This window comes from Mobula birostris, chromosome 21 (genome assembly GCF_030028105.1).
Source record: "Mobula birostris isolate sMobBir1 chromosome 21, sMobBir1.hap1, whole genome shotgun sequence".
NCBI classification, from domain to species: domain Eukaryota; kingdom Metazoa; phylum Chordata; class Chondrichthyes; order Myliobatiformes; family Myliobatidae; genus Mobula; species Mobula birostris.
The window spans coordinates 20,954,837-20,967,426 of NC_092390.1; positions in this window are offsets into that span (position 1 = coordinate 20,954,837).

A 12,590-nucleotide genomic window follows, 5' to 3' on the forward strand; every position below is an offset into this window, starting at 1 on the left:
TCCTTTCTAGCTTTCTTCAAAACGACAGGGTCTGGCCCTGTCAGAAAATCCTTAGCATCCATTTCTGCTGTTTTTGCACACCAACAAATCAAAAGGGATTTTCCACAATCAATTCGAATAGGCCCCCAACCAATTTGTTCAAATCCCGGACGCAGGCCCCAATTTAGTTACATACACCGTAACGGGTTAAAAACCAGCAGAAATGGAAAAACACCTGGAGTCTGGTATTGCTATTTACTAAAGTTTGTTTATTAGTAACTACGCAATACAGTAATATAAAATCAGATAGATCAACCAGGTTAGCAATGATTATATATACATATATAAATGTGGAGATATATAAAAGCCAAGCTTAGGAGGTAAATGAGTACAGTCTTACGATGATGGTTAAATGAAATCAGTGCAGTTCGTGATATTGAGTTGAGTAGTGATGGAGAGAGAGAGATGTTGTGGTTGTCTGAGTAAGCCGATGCTGTCGATTCTTCCCGTTGTCCTCCGAAACTTCCAAGTTAGCCAAACTTGACCAACTTAAGAGCACCGTCTTCAAGAGGTAGTCTACCAACAAGCAGCTCCTCCTCTCTCTCTCTGTAGGAACTCAGAAACTGGCAGTGTCCTTGCAGAAATCCCAAACAAGCTGTGAACAGTCTTCGCCCCCCCTCTCTCTCTGTAACACGCTGTTTGTGCGGTATAGCTGCACGCTCTCTCTCTCTCCTTTTAAAGGCACAGTCCATAAGGGATAATTCAGGATCCCGCCACATATACGTCAGTGAGTTGGTTGATGGAATTGATGGCTTTGTGGCAAAGTTTGCGGACAATATTAAGATAGATGGAGGGGTGTGTAGCTTTGAGGAAGTAGAGAGGTAACAGAGGGACTTAGACAGATTTGAGAATGGGCAAATAAGTTTCAGATGGAACACAGTGTTGGGAAGTGCATGGTCATGCATTTTGGTAGCAGAAATAAAAGGGTTGACTATTTTCTTTTTTTTTGGCATGTGCATGCGTGCGTGTGCGTCTGCGTGTGTGCGTCAGTGCGTGCGTGCATCCATGCGTGTGCGATGTCTTTTTCATGCCTTTACAAGGCGCGGAGCGAGAGAGAGACTGTGTGGCGTACCACTCCTCACACAGAACATTTTGCAGTATTTTTCCCTTTTATTTTACGAGGTCAAGTTGCGATCTCGACATTCAACCCAGCACGGATGGAAAGCGTACTCGGAAACGGACCCGGCTGGGTTCGAGCCCGAGAACCTCCATTCCAGGATCCGGCACTGATGTCATTGCCTCACCAGCCGGCCCAGGGTTGACTATTTTCTAAATGGAGAGGAAATTCAAAAAGCTGAGGTGCAAAAGGACTTGCTTGTCCTTGTGCGGAATTCCCTAAAGATTAATTTACAGATTGAGTCAGTGTTGAAGAAAGCAAATGTAATATTAGCATTCATTTCAAGAGGACTAGAATATAAAAGCAAAGTTGTAATATTGAGCTTTATAAATCACTGGTGAGGCCTCACTTGGAGTACTGTGAGCAGTTTAGGGCCGCTTATCTGAGAAAGGATGTGCTGACATTGGGGAGGGTTCAGGGTAGGTTCATGAAAATGATTCCAGGATTGAAAGGCTTGTCATATGAAGAATGTTTGATGGCTCTAGGCCTGTACTCAGCAGAATAAGGGGTGACATAATTGAAACCTATTGAATGTTGAACGGCCTAGATAGAGTGGATACAGAGCGAACGTTTCCAATGGTGGGGGAGTCCAAGACCAGAGGTAACAGCCTCAGAATAGAGGGTTGCCCTTTTAGAACAAAGACGAGGAAGAATTTCTTTAGCAAAGAGTGGTGAATCCGTGGACACAAGGAATTCTGCAGATGCTGGAAATTCAAGCAACACACATCAAAGTTGCTGGTGAACGCAGCTGGCCAGGCAGCATCTCTAGGAAGAGGTACAGTCGACGTTTCAGGCCGAGACCCTTCGTCAGGACTAACTGAAGGAAGGGTGAGTAAGAGATTCCTTCAGTTAGTCCTGACGAAGGGTCTTGGCCTGAAACGTCGACTGTACCTCTTCCTAGTGAATCCATGGAATTTGTTGCAGCAGGCAGCTGTGGAAGCCAAGTCAATGGGTATATTTGAGGCAGAGTTTGATAGTTTCTTGATTAGTCAGGACATGAAGAGATATGAGGAGAAGGCAGGAGATTGGGGCAACTATGATGAAATGACAGAGCAGATTCGATGCACCTGATAGCTTAATTCTGCTTCTATATCTTATGGTCTAATAAATCATTGTACCAAGTACAGGAGTTGGGATGTTGTGTTCAAATTGTTTAAAATGACGACAAGGCCTAATTTGGAGTATTGTGTTCAGTTTTGGTTTCCTATCTGTAGGAAAGATGTAAATAAGATTGAAGGAGTGCAGAAAAAATTTACAAGGATATTACCGGGACTTCTAGGGAAAGTTTAATAGGTTAGGACTATATTCCCTGGAATGTAGAGGATTGAGGGGAGATTTGGTGGTGGTACTGTGTATAAAATTATGAGGGGTATAGATAGGGTAAATGCAAGCTAGGTTTCTCCACTGAGGTTGGGTGAGACCACAACTAAAGGTCATGGTTTAAGAGTGAAAGGTGAAATGTCTAAGGGGAACATGAGGGTGCTGAGAATGTGGAATCAGCTGCAGCACAAGTGGTGGGTGCGGGTCCGATTTCAACACTTAAGGTAAGTTTGGACAGGTTCATAGACCGGAGGAGTATGGAAGGTTATGGTCCGGGTGCAGGTTGATGGGAATCAGAATCAGGTTTATTATCATTGACATGTGTCGTGAAATTTGTTAACTTAACAGCAGCAGTACAATGGAATACATGATAATATAGAGAAAGTAAATAAATAAATCAATTACAGTAAGTATCTATGTATATTAAATAGTTAAATTAAAAGTAGTGCAAAGCAGAAATAATAGCATCACTGGAAGTTCAAGAAATCGATGTTCACGTTCATGCCATCAGGTTGAAGGTTACCCAGACGGAATATAAGGTGTCGTTCCTCCAACCTGAGTGTGGCCTCATCGCAACAGCAGAGGAGGCCTTGTACTGACATGTCAGAATGGGCCTAGGAAATAGGATTAAATCGGTGGCCACCCGGAGATCCTGCTTCTTTTGGCAGACGGCGTGTAGGTGCACAGCAAAGCGGTCTCCCGATCTATGTGGGGTCTCACCAAATATTCCTATGTTCCGTATGGGTAGCCTCCGACCTGGCAGCACGAACGTCGATTTGTTGAACTTCTGGTAAGGCCCCCCCCTTCACCATTCCCCATCCCCCTTTCCCTCTCTCACCTTATCTCCTTGCCCACCCCTCTTGTGTCAATATTGAATAAATATAGGGATACTGTACCTGATCTCTATCCCATTCTCTCACATGCCTGTCAGCTTCCTGTTGATTCTCCATTCTCTCGATACGCTTGGAATCATTTGAAATAACCTATTAACCTGCCACCAGGAATCCAGGGTGGATCTCACAGTGACACAGGGAAATCACAAGTTCCATGGCAACAGCACCGGAGGTGGGTTTTGAAGCTGGCTGACTGGAACTGAGAGCAGGGATGTCTCCCTCAGCGTCTCCCTGCTGCTTATTCTCACTGCGCCACGCTCACTAACTGTTCGATCAGAAGGAATGGCCTGACAATCAGAAGTGTAATTCAGCAGCTGACCACAGAATGCTTTCAGGAATTTGGGATTGTGATTCCATGGAATTTTAGGCCTTGTGATTGCTTACTTGGCTGGGTTAAGCAACAACACATTTGCAGAGTGCTGTCGAGCCTGGGAAAGGATTATCTGTTTCAAACACGCTTTCCAGGCCCTGGCTGGGCATTGATAAACATTTCCTGTATGCTTTTAAACACTTCCTGTGTTTTTTTTTTCAGGGCTGTATTCCTGTGTGGGTGATTTCACCTAAACAGAAATAAATTCTTGCTCTTCTAAAGCATACTTCGAGGGATCAATATGTTGCAAAGCACTGGGACCGGATGGTGTGAGCCCCAGGGTCCTGAAGGAGTGTGCTGAGTAGCTGTGTGGAGTTCTCCAGCGCATTTTCAATCTGAGTCACAGCTGGAAAGGGTCCTGACTGTGTGGAAAGCATCATGTGTGATCCCAGTACCCCAAGAAGGGCTGACCGAAAGTCTTGAATGACTACTGTCCAGTGGCCCTGACCTCACACGTCATGAAGACCCTGGAGAGGCTGGTTCTGACTCACCTCTGACCCCTGGTCAGATCAGCCCGTGACCCCCCTGTAGTTTTGCTTACCAGGAGCACACTGGAGTTGACGATGCTGTCATTGGCCTGCTGAACAAAGCTGACCCCCATTTGGATAAGCAGGGCAGCACTGTGACGATCATGTTTTTTGATTTCTCAAGTGCCTTCAAAAACGTACAGCCCTCATTGCTGGGGGAAAAGCTCCCTTGAATGTAGATTGGCACTTCCATTGTATCCTGGATAACGGACTACCTGACTGGCAGACCATAGTCTGTGCAGCTTCAGAGCTGTGTGTCAGACATGGCTATAAGCAGCACTGGGGCTCCACAGGGGACTGTAGTGCCTCCCTTCCTGTTTACCCTGTGTACTTCAGGCTTTAGATTCAACACTGAGTCATGTCATCTGCAGAAATTCTCTCATGACTCAGCAATAGTTGGATGTATAAAGGGAGGATGGAGGATGAATACAGGGTTTTGGTGGAGGATTTTGTCAAACGTTGCAAGCTGAATCACCTGCAGCTCAACATCAGTAAGACAAAGGAGATGGTGATGGACTTTACAAAGACTAAGCCTGCACTACTCCCTGTACTGTTGAGGGTGAGGACATGGATGTGGTAAGGACCTCCAAGTACGTGGATGACAGACTTGAGTGGAGCACCAACACAGAGGCTGTGTACAAGAAGGGCTAGAGTTTCCCCTTCTTCCTGAGGAGACTGAGGTCCTTTGGAATATGCAGGCCTCTCCTTCACATGTTTTACCAGTCTGATGTTGCCAGCACAGTCTTCTACGCAGTGGAGTGCTGGGGCAATGGCATCGACACGGGTGATGCCAACAGGCTCAATAAACCGATTAGAAAGGCTGGCTCTGGTATAGGAGTCAAACTGGACACACTGGGGGCTGTGGTAGAACAAAGAAAAATCCTAGCAATCCTGGACAATGCTTCTCACCCTCTACATGGGACCGGCTAGTGGCCCAATGGCATCAATGCCAGACTCCGGATCGAAGGCTCCCGAGTTCAAATCCAAGTCGGACCGCCCCCCCCCCCACCACCGAGCATGCTTTCCATCCGTGCCGGGTTGACCGTCGAGCTAGCCACTTGGCCTCGTAAAAAAAAAGGGTCGAGTCAGGAACGTTCATATCGTGACCTGGTTAATCCGAAAGGAGACCAATCCTGACACTATGCACCAGACAAGAATGGCCGACTGCCTGGTGCGACATGCTAAAAAAACCCTCTGCATGCCTCCTTGGCTGAACAGAGGGACATTTTTTATAATAGATAAGACAACTGCACTGCTCCAAGAGCTCCAAATGAGGTTATTCTTACCCTCGGCCATTAGGCTCTGTAATGAGGCAAACTATAGCCAGGGAAATGATGACCCCCCTCATGTTAAAATGTTTGAAATAACTTATTTTTTATTCTTTCTTACTTCTCTTCTAATATTTGTATATCTGTATACTGTACTTGTAATGTTATTGTGACACAGTAATCTCCTTTGGGATCAATAAATTATCTATCTATCTTTATAGACACTGTAATGAATTCACTTAAAGAATGTAAAAATTGCAGCAATTAATACTCATATCAGTTGTTCGTTGATTGAAGTAAATTTAGTTAATTTCATTCTCTATGTTATACTAAATGATCAGATTAGAACATAAACTAAGGCTGTAAGGCAAAAGCAAACGACCGCAGAAGCAAACTAGAATAGAACCAAAAAATACTGAGCAGGTCAGGCAGCGTCCATGGAAACAGAAACAGAGCTGACCTTTCAATTGGATGACTTTTCATCACGTTATTATATCATTGGCTGCAAAGTGGGTATTGTGTGAGCTTGATAAATACATTCAGTCTACCTTCAGATGTAGTTTCAAATCCACAGCCTCGGATACATCTGTGCATTCTTTTCAAAGTACAAGCCATGGTTAACTCGCTTATCTCCAACAGTTTCTGTACTTGTGTACTTCTAACAAAGGTGATTGCCAACCACTTCTGACACAGTCTGTTCCACCTGTTCGACATTAGCCCAAGTAGCATCCTGCAGGTAGACCAGTCCCACTGTCCTCCTCCCTCATGGTCCCAAATACCTATCATTCTCTCCCCTTCCCCCTTCTCCCTCACTATACCTTCCCCCCGCCTCCCCAAGAGTGATGCAACATGAAAACAGGCCCTTTGGTCGCACTGGTCCATGCTGACCAAGATTCCCATCCAAGCTAATCCCATTTGGCCCATAACCTTCTAAACTTTTCCAATCCATGTACCTGTCCACCAGTCTTTCAAAGGTATTTATGTACCTGTTTCAATCACTTCCTCTGGCAGTTTGTTCCACATAGATACCAACTTCCATAGCCAATGCCCAGACTGATGGTGGCCAGCGTGCTAAAGGCCTTGCTCACAACCCTGTCTACAGTACCTGGGACTCCATTTTCAAGGAACCACGTACTTGTATCCGGTTCCTCAGTTTTACAACACTCCCTCGGGGCCTGGAATACACTGTGAAAGTCCTACCTGGAATTGACTTTACAAAATGCAACAACTCTCACTTACTGTATCTGAATTAAATTCTATTTACCATTCCTTCATCTACTTACTCAGTTTCGCTCTGTATCAGTTCCTGCCAGTATTTTCTTGGATTTCCCTCTCTTTCGCGTTCTCTCCCTTTCTGCAACTCTCCCATAAAAATCTCCTTTTTGTTTTCCTCCTTGGTACTTTCTTCCTGACTCTGGCTGTATCACCAAGCAACTACAGGCCAGTGAGCCATACATGGAGGCAGTTTTGAGGAGGACTTCACAAAATAACCCATGATAGCTTTCTTGAACACCTTCAAGGGAACATGCTATCTTAGGTCTGGTGCTGTGCAATGAGAAAGGTAAAATTAACAATCTTAGAGTCAAGAATCCTCTTGGAGAGAGTGAATTCCTCACAAATAGGAGAATGCAATAGCACAATCTAAACAAGGGATGAGGGAGGAATTGACTAGTGTAGACTGAGAAGACAAACTATATGGTGAGACAGTTGAAGAACAGTGTAAGACTTTCAAAGAGATTTTTCATGGAGCTCAGCAAAAAGCATATTCTAGTTAAAGGCAAAGACAGTAAAGGTGGAGAGAGCCATCCTTGGAGAACTAAGGAAATAAAGGAAGGCATCAAACTAAACCTAACAAGGTGCTCCCTCAGACGGTGTGGGAGGCTTGTGCAAAAATTGCAGGAATCTTAGCAGGGATATTTAAAATGTCTTTTGCCCTAGAGAATAGACAATAGGTGCAGGAGCAGGCCATTCAGCCCTTTGAGCCAGCACTGCCATTCACTGTGATCATGGCTGATCATCCACAATCAGTACCCTTTTTCCTGCCTTCTCCCCATATCCCTTCACTCCGCTATCTTTAAGAGCTCTATCTAACTCTTTCTTGGAAGAATCCAGAGAACTAGCCTCCACTGCCTTCTGAGGCACAGCATTCCACAGAACAACAACCCTCTGTGTGAAAAAGTTTTTCCTCAACTCCATCCTAAATGGTCTACCCCTTATTCTTAAACTGTGGCCTCTGGTTCTGGACTCCCCCAACATCGGGAACATGTTTCCTGCCTCTAGCGTGTCCAATCACTTAATAATCTTATATGTTTCAATCAGATTCCCTCTTATCCTTCTAAATTCCAGTGCATACAACCCCAGCCGCTCCAATCTTTCAACATATGACAGTCCCGCCATCCCAGGAATGTGTCAGAGGATTGGAGAATAACTGATGTTGTCCTATTGTTTAAGAAAGGCTTTAAAGAGTAACCCAGGAAATTATAGGTTAGTGAGCCCAACATCAGCAGTGGATATTATTTAAAGATATTCTATGGGTTCAGATATATGTGTTTGTTTAGACAGGGATGATTAGGGATCGTCAATGTTGCTTTGTGTGTGATAGGTTATGTCTCTATCCTGGGCAGAAGGTATTGATCTACAATTAGTGCTGGGGTAATGGTCACCACAGATCCTGACAGACACATCCTTCTTGGTACTGGGACCACTGGTGTTGTTCATGGGCTCCATTCAACCTTGGAAAGAATTCTTTCAGCCGCCATGCCCGCTGGCTACTTTATCATGGATGGTATAAGAAACCTGATAGGCTCTGTAAAACTTTGGTGCGGCATTTTTATTCAACATTATTTTACCCTTGATTTGCTTCAGTTTCCCAATGCCATCCTTGAATACTACTGGGCCAACATCCAGTGCCTTTCTTAATTTGGTTTCAGTGGTCTCTGTTGCAGGGGATGTGGCATGCTAGTGGTGGATGGATCTCCAAGCAAGTTATGGCTGCCTCAGTCAGTCATGGCCCCACGATACTGACTATCTCGTTTTTACCACATACAAGCCCACTATGGCTTATTGGTGTTGTATTTCAATTTAACAATTTAACTCCATGGGAGTTATTGTTTCTCCAATACAATTTCCTAGTTGGATATCTGCAGAATTCAGTTCGTTATCTTTGAATTGCCTTTCAAACTCATTTTGTGGAATGACTGGAACATTAAGCCAGTGTTCAATTCCATTTTCGTTAATTTGCCATTCACTTCTGGTGTAAGCCATATTGCTTGTCTCTTGTTAGTTTTCACATTTCAAATGCCAAGGCTACCCAGTCTTGTGTCATTCTGATCATTATCAGATTTTTATTCAACAGAATGCAGATTAGTGATCTATTTGAAACTGCAACTTGACTTCTAACTTTTTCTCTTCCTTGTACAGTCCATTTGTTTTTTTCTGCCTGACACACTCTTTGTATGTGTCCTATTTTGTTGCATTTTCTGCAAGTTTCACCTTTGAACCTGCATTGGTCTGGTGTATGTGAGGTCTTGACACAACAGTAACACAGTTTGTTCAGCCAGGCAGATTTATGTTCAAATGTTGCTATTTTGTTCACGCTCACTTTCATTGCTGACTGCACCTCAATTGTGTCTCTGGCTGCTGTTTCCATTGATACAACGATTTCAACTGTTCTCTAAATTGTGAGTTGTGCTTCAATTAGGAGGTATTTTGAATACTTTTTTTATAAGATTCCACAAACTAAATGACCTCTCAGTTCATCATTAAGCCCATCACTGAACTCACAAAGCTCAGACAATTTCTTCAATTCAGCCATATAAGTTGAAACGGACTCCCCTTCCTTTAGATTCCATTTACGTAACCTGAAACATTTTGCAATCAACAATGGTTTCAGTTCTAAATGTTCCCACATTATGTTCATGATATCAGCAAAGCTCATTTCAGCTGCTTTGGTTGGGGTAGTTAAACTTCTAAGCAAACTATATGCTTTTCCTCCCATTTCACTCAGCAACACTGCCACATGTTTTTTTTATTGGCTGTTTCATTTGCTTCAAAATACTGCTCAATTCATTCAGTATACATCATGCAGTTACCTGTTGTGCAATCAAACACATCATTCTTTCCAGTGTAACCAGCTATTTCTGTTCATTTGTTTATGATTATTATCACCTGGTACTCACTGTTTATGAACCCGTGGCCATATTCATTTCTTGTTAATTTCGTTTGCTTTCTGTATTTTTTTTAACTCAAACATCTCTTTCCCCTTCTGAAATAAAATGTGCTGCGCTTCAAAAGATAGGTAGCCAACTGGGATTCATTTTAAAACTTTCTTGTCACCACTGTTACTTTTTGTAACTCAAGAAATTAACATAAAGAAAAACACAGGAGCCAGGATACTTGTCTACTTAGTTTTTCCCTTTTTTTAGTGTGGTACTCAGATATGGTTTGACTCTCTGAGTGAAAACTTACCCCTCACATCCCCTTTAACCTACCCCCTCTTAAATTCAATGCAAGCCCTCTAAGTATTAGGCATTTCAACCCAGGGAAATAGATACTCTCTGTCCACTCTATCTATGCCTCTCGTAATCTTGTAAACCTCTATCAGATCTCCCCTCAGCCTCTGCCGCTCCAGAGAAAACAATCCAAGTTTATCTAGCCTCGAGTGACAGCACATGCACTCTGAACCAGGCAGCATCCTGGTGAACCTCTTCTGCACCCCCTCCAAAACCTCAACATCCTTCCTATCATGGGAGGTGGCCAGGACTATATGCAATACTCCAGATATGACCCACCTAGAGTTGCATCCTAAAATTGAATCATAACCTCCTGACTTTTGAACCTAGTGCCTCGACTAATAAAAGCAAGCATTCCATAAGCCGCCTTAACCACCTTATTGACCTGCGTATCCACTTTCAAGGAGCCTTGAACTTGGATCTCAAGCTCTTTCTGCTCAACAAAACCGTTAAGAACCCTGCTGCCTTCTAGCATTTGCCCTGCCAAGATGTAACACCTCACATTTATCTGGGTTAAACTCCATCTGCTATTTCTCTGCCCATATCTACAACTGATCTACATCACACTGTATGCCCTTCCAGTCTTCTACACTATCCACAGCTCCACCAATCTTGTTATCATCCACAAATTTACTAACTCACCCATCTACATTTTTATCCAGGTCGTTTATATACATTAAAAGCAGCAGAGGTCCCAGCACAGATCCCTGTGGAACACCACTAATTACAGAGCTCCAGCTCAAATAAGCCCCATCAGCTACTACCCTCTGTCTTCAATGCACAAGCTAGCTCTGAATCCAGACAGCCAACTCGCTGCAGATCCCATGCATCTTAGTCTTCTGGATTAGCCCCTCATGAGGGACTTCATCAGACACCTTACTAAAATCCATGTAGACAACATCCAGTGCCCTATCCTCACCAATCTCTCCTGTCACCTTGACAAAAACTCAATCAAGTTGATAAGGCACGGCCTGCCACACACAAAGCCTTGCTGGCTCTCCTTAATTAGGCCATGGGGTTCCCAACGCTCATATATCCTATCCCTAAGAATTTTCTCCAGCTATTTCCCTACAACTGACGTGAGACTCACTGGTCTATAGTTGTCAGGATCCTCTCTCGTTCCCTCCTTAAATAGAGGTACAACATTAGCCACTTGCCAGTCCTCCGGGACCTCGTCTGTGCCTAGAGAGGACATAAAGATACAGGTCAAGGGCCCAGCAATCTCACCTCTTGCCTACTTCAATAACATCGGGTAAATTCATCTGACTCTGGGGACGTATCCACCTTAATACTCCTCTGGAGGCCCAAAACTTCCTCCTCCTTGATCTCTAAATGCTCTAACATATTTATACAGTCAGCATTGATCTGTTGGTCTTCCATATCTTTTTTCCTAGGTAAGTTCTGAAGCCAAGTTCTCATTAAGTACCTCACTCACAACCTCTGCATCCAAGCATATATCCAAGAAATTTAGAGTATTGTGTTACAGTTCTGGTCACCTGTATGTAGGAATGATATTTATAAGATTGAAGGAGTGCAGAGATAGTTTACCAGAATGTTGCTGCTGACTTGAGGACCAGAGTTACAGGGAGAGGTTGAACAGGTTAGGACCTTATTTCCTGGAGTGTATGAGACTGAGGGGAGTTTGACAGAGGTACACAAAATTATGAGGGGCATAGATAGGATAAATGCAAGAAGGCTTTTCCTTTCAGGGTGATTGAGACTAGAGGTCATAGGTTTAGGGTGAAACGTAAAATATTTAGGGAATCTGAGAGAGAACTTCTTCCCCCAGAGTACGATGAGGGTGTGAATGAATTGCCGGCAGAAGTGGTAGGTGCAGGCTCAATAGTAACATTGAAGAGAAGTTTTGTACCAACATGGATGTTGGAGATAGGAGGGATATGGTTTGAGTGCAGTTAGATGGGACTAGAAAGATCAGGTCAGCATGGACCAGATGGGCCAAAGGTCCTGTTTCTGTGTTGTGTTGTGATCTCTATGAAGTGTGAAAACATTATTGAGTGGCTGGACAACACAGAGACAGAATTGATATTTCCCCTGGGTAGAGTGCGTGAACTAAAGGTCATAATCTCAAAATAAAGCCCTTCATGTAGAGGTTTGAAATTCATTGGAATTCATGATGCAGGAGGATCAATAGGTTTTTAGATTTTGAGCAAATCAAGGAATTATGGAGATGATGCTTGAAAATGTCACTGAAGTAAACTATTCAACTCATTACAAAGTACTAGAGACATGTCTCATTACAAGGTACCAGAGACATGACTCATTACAAGGTACCGGAGACATGACTCATTACAAGGTACCGGAGACATGACTCATTCCAAGGTACCGGAGACATGACTCATTCCAAGGTACCGGAGACATGACTCATTCCAAGGTACCGGAGACATGACTCATTACAAGGTACTGGAGACATGACTCAGTACAAGGTACTGGAGACATGACTCATTACAAGATATTAGAGACATGACCTTACAACATGGTAGAACTGTCAAGAAGAATTGAAAATCTGGCTCGTACTCCTATTTCT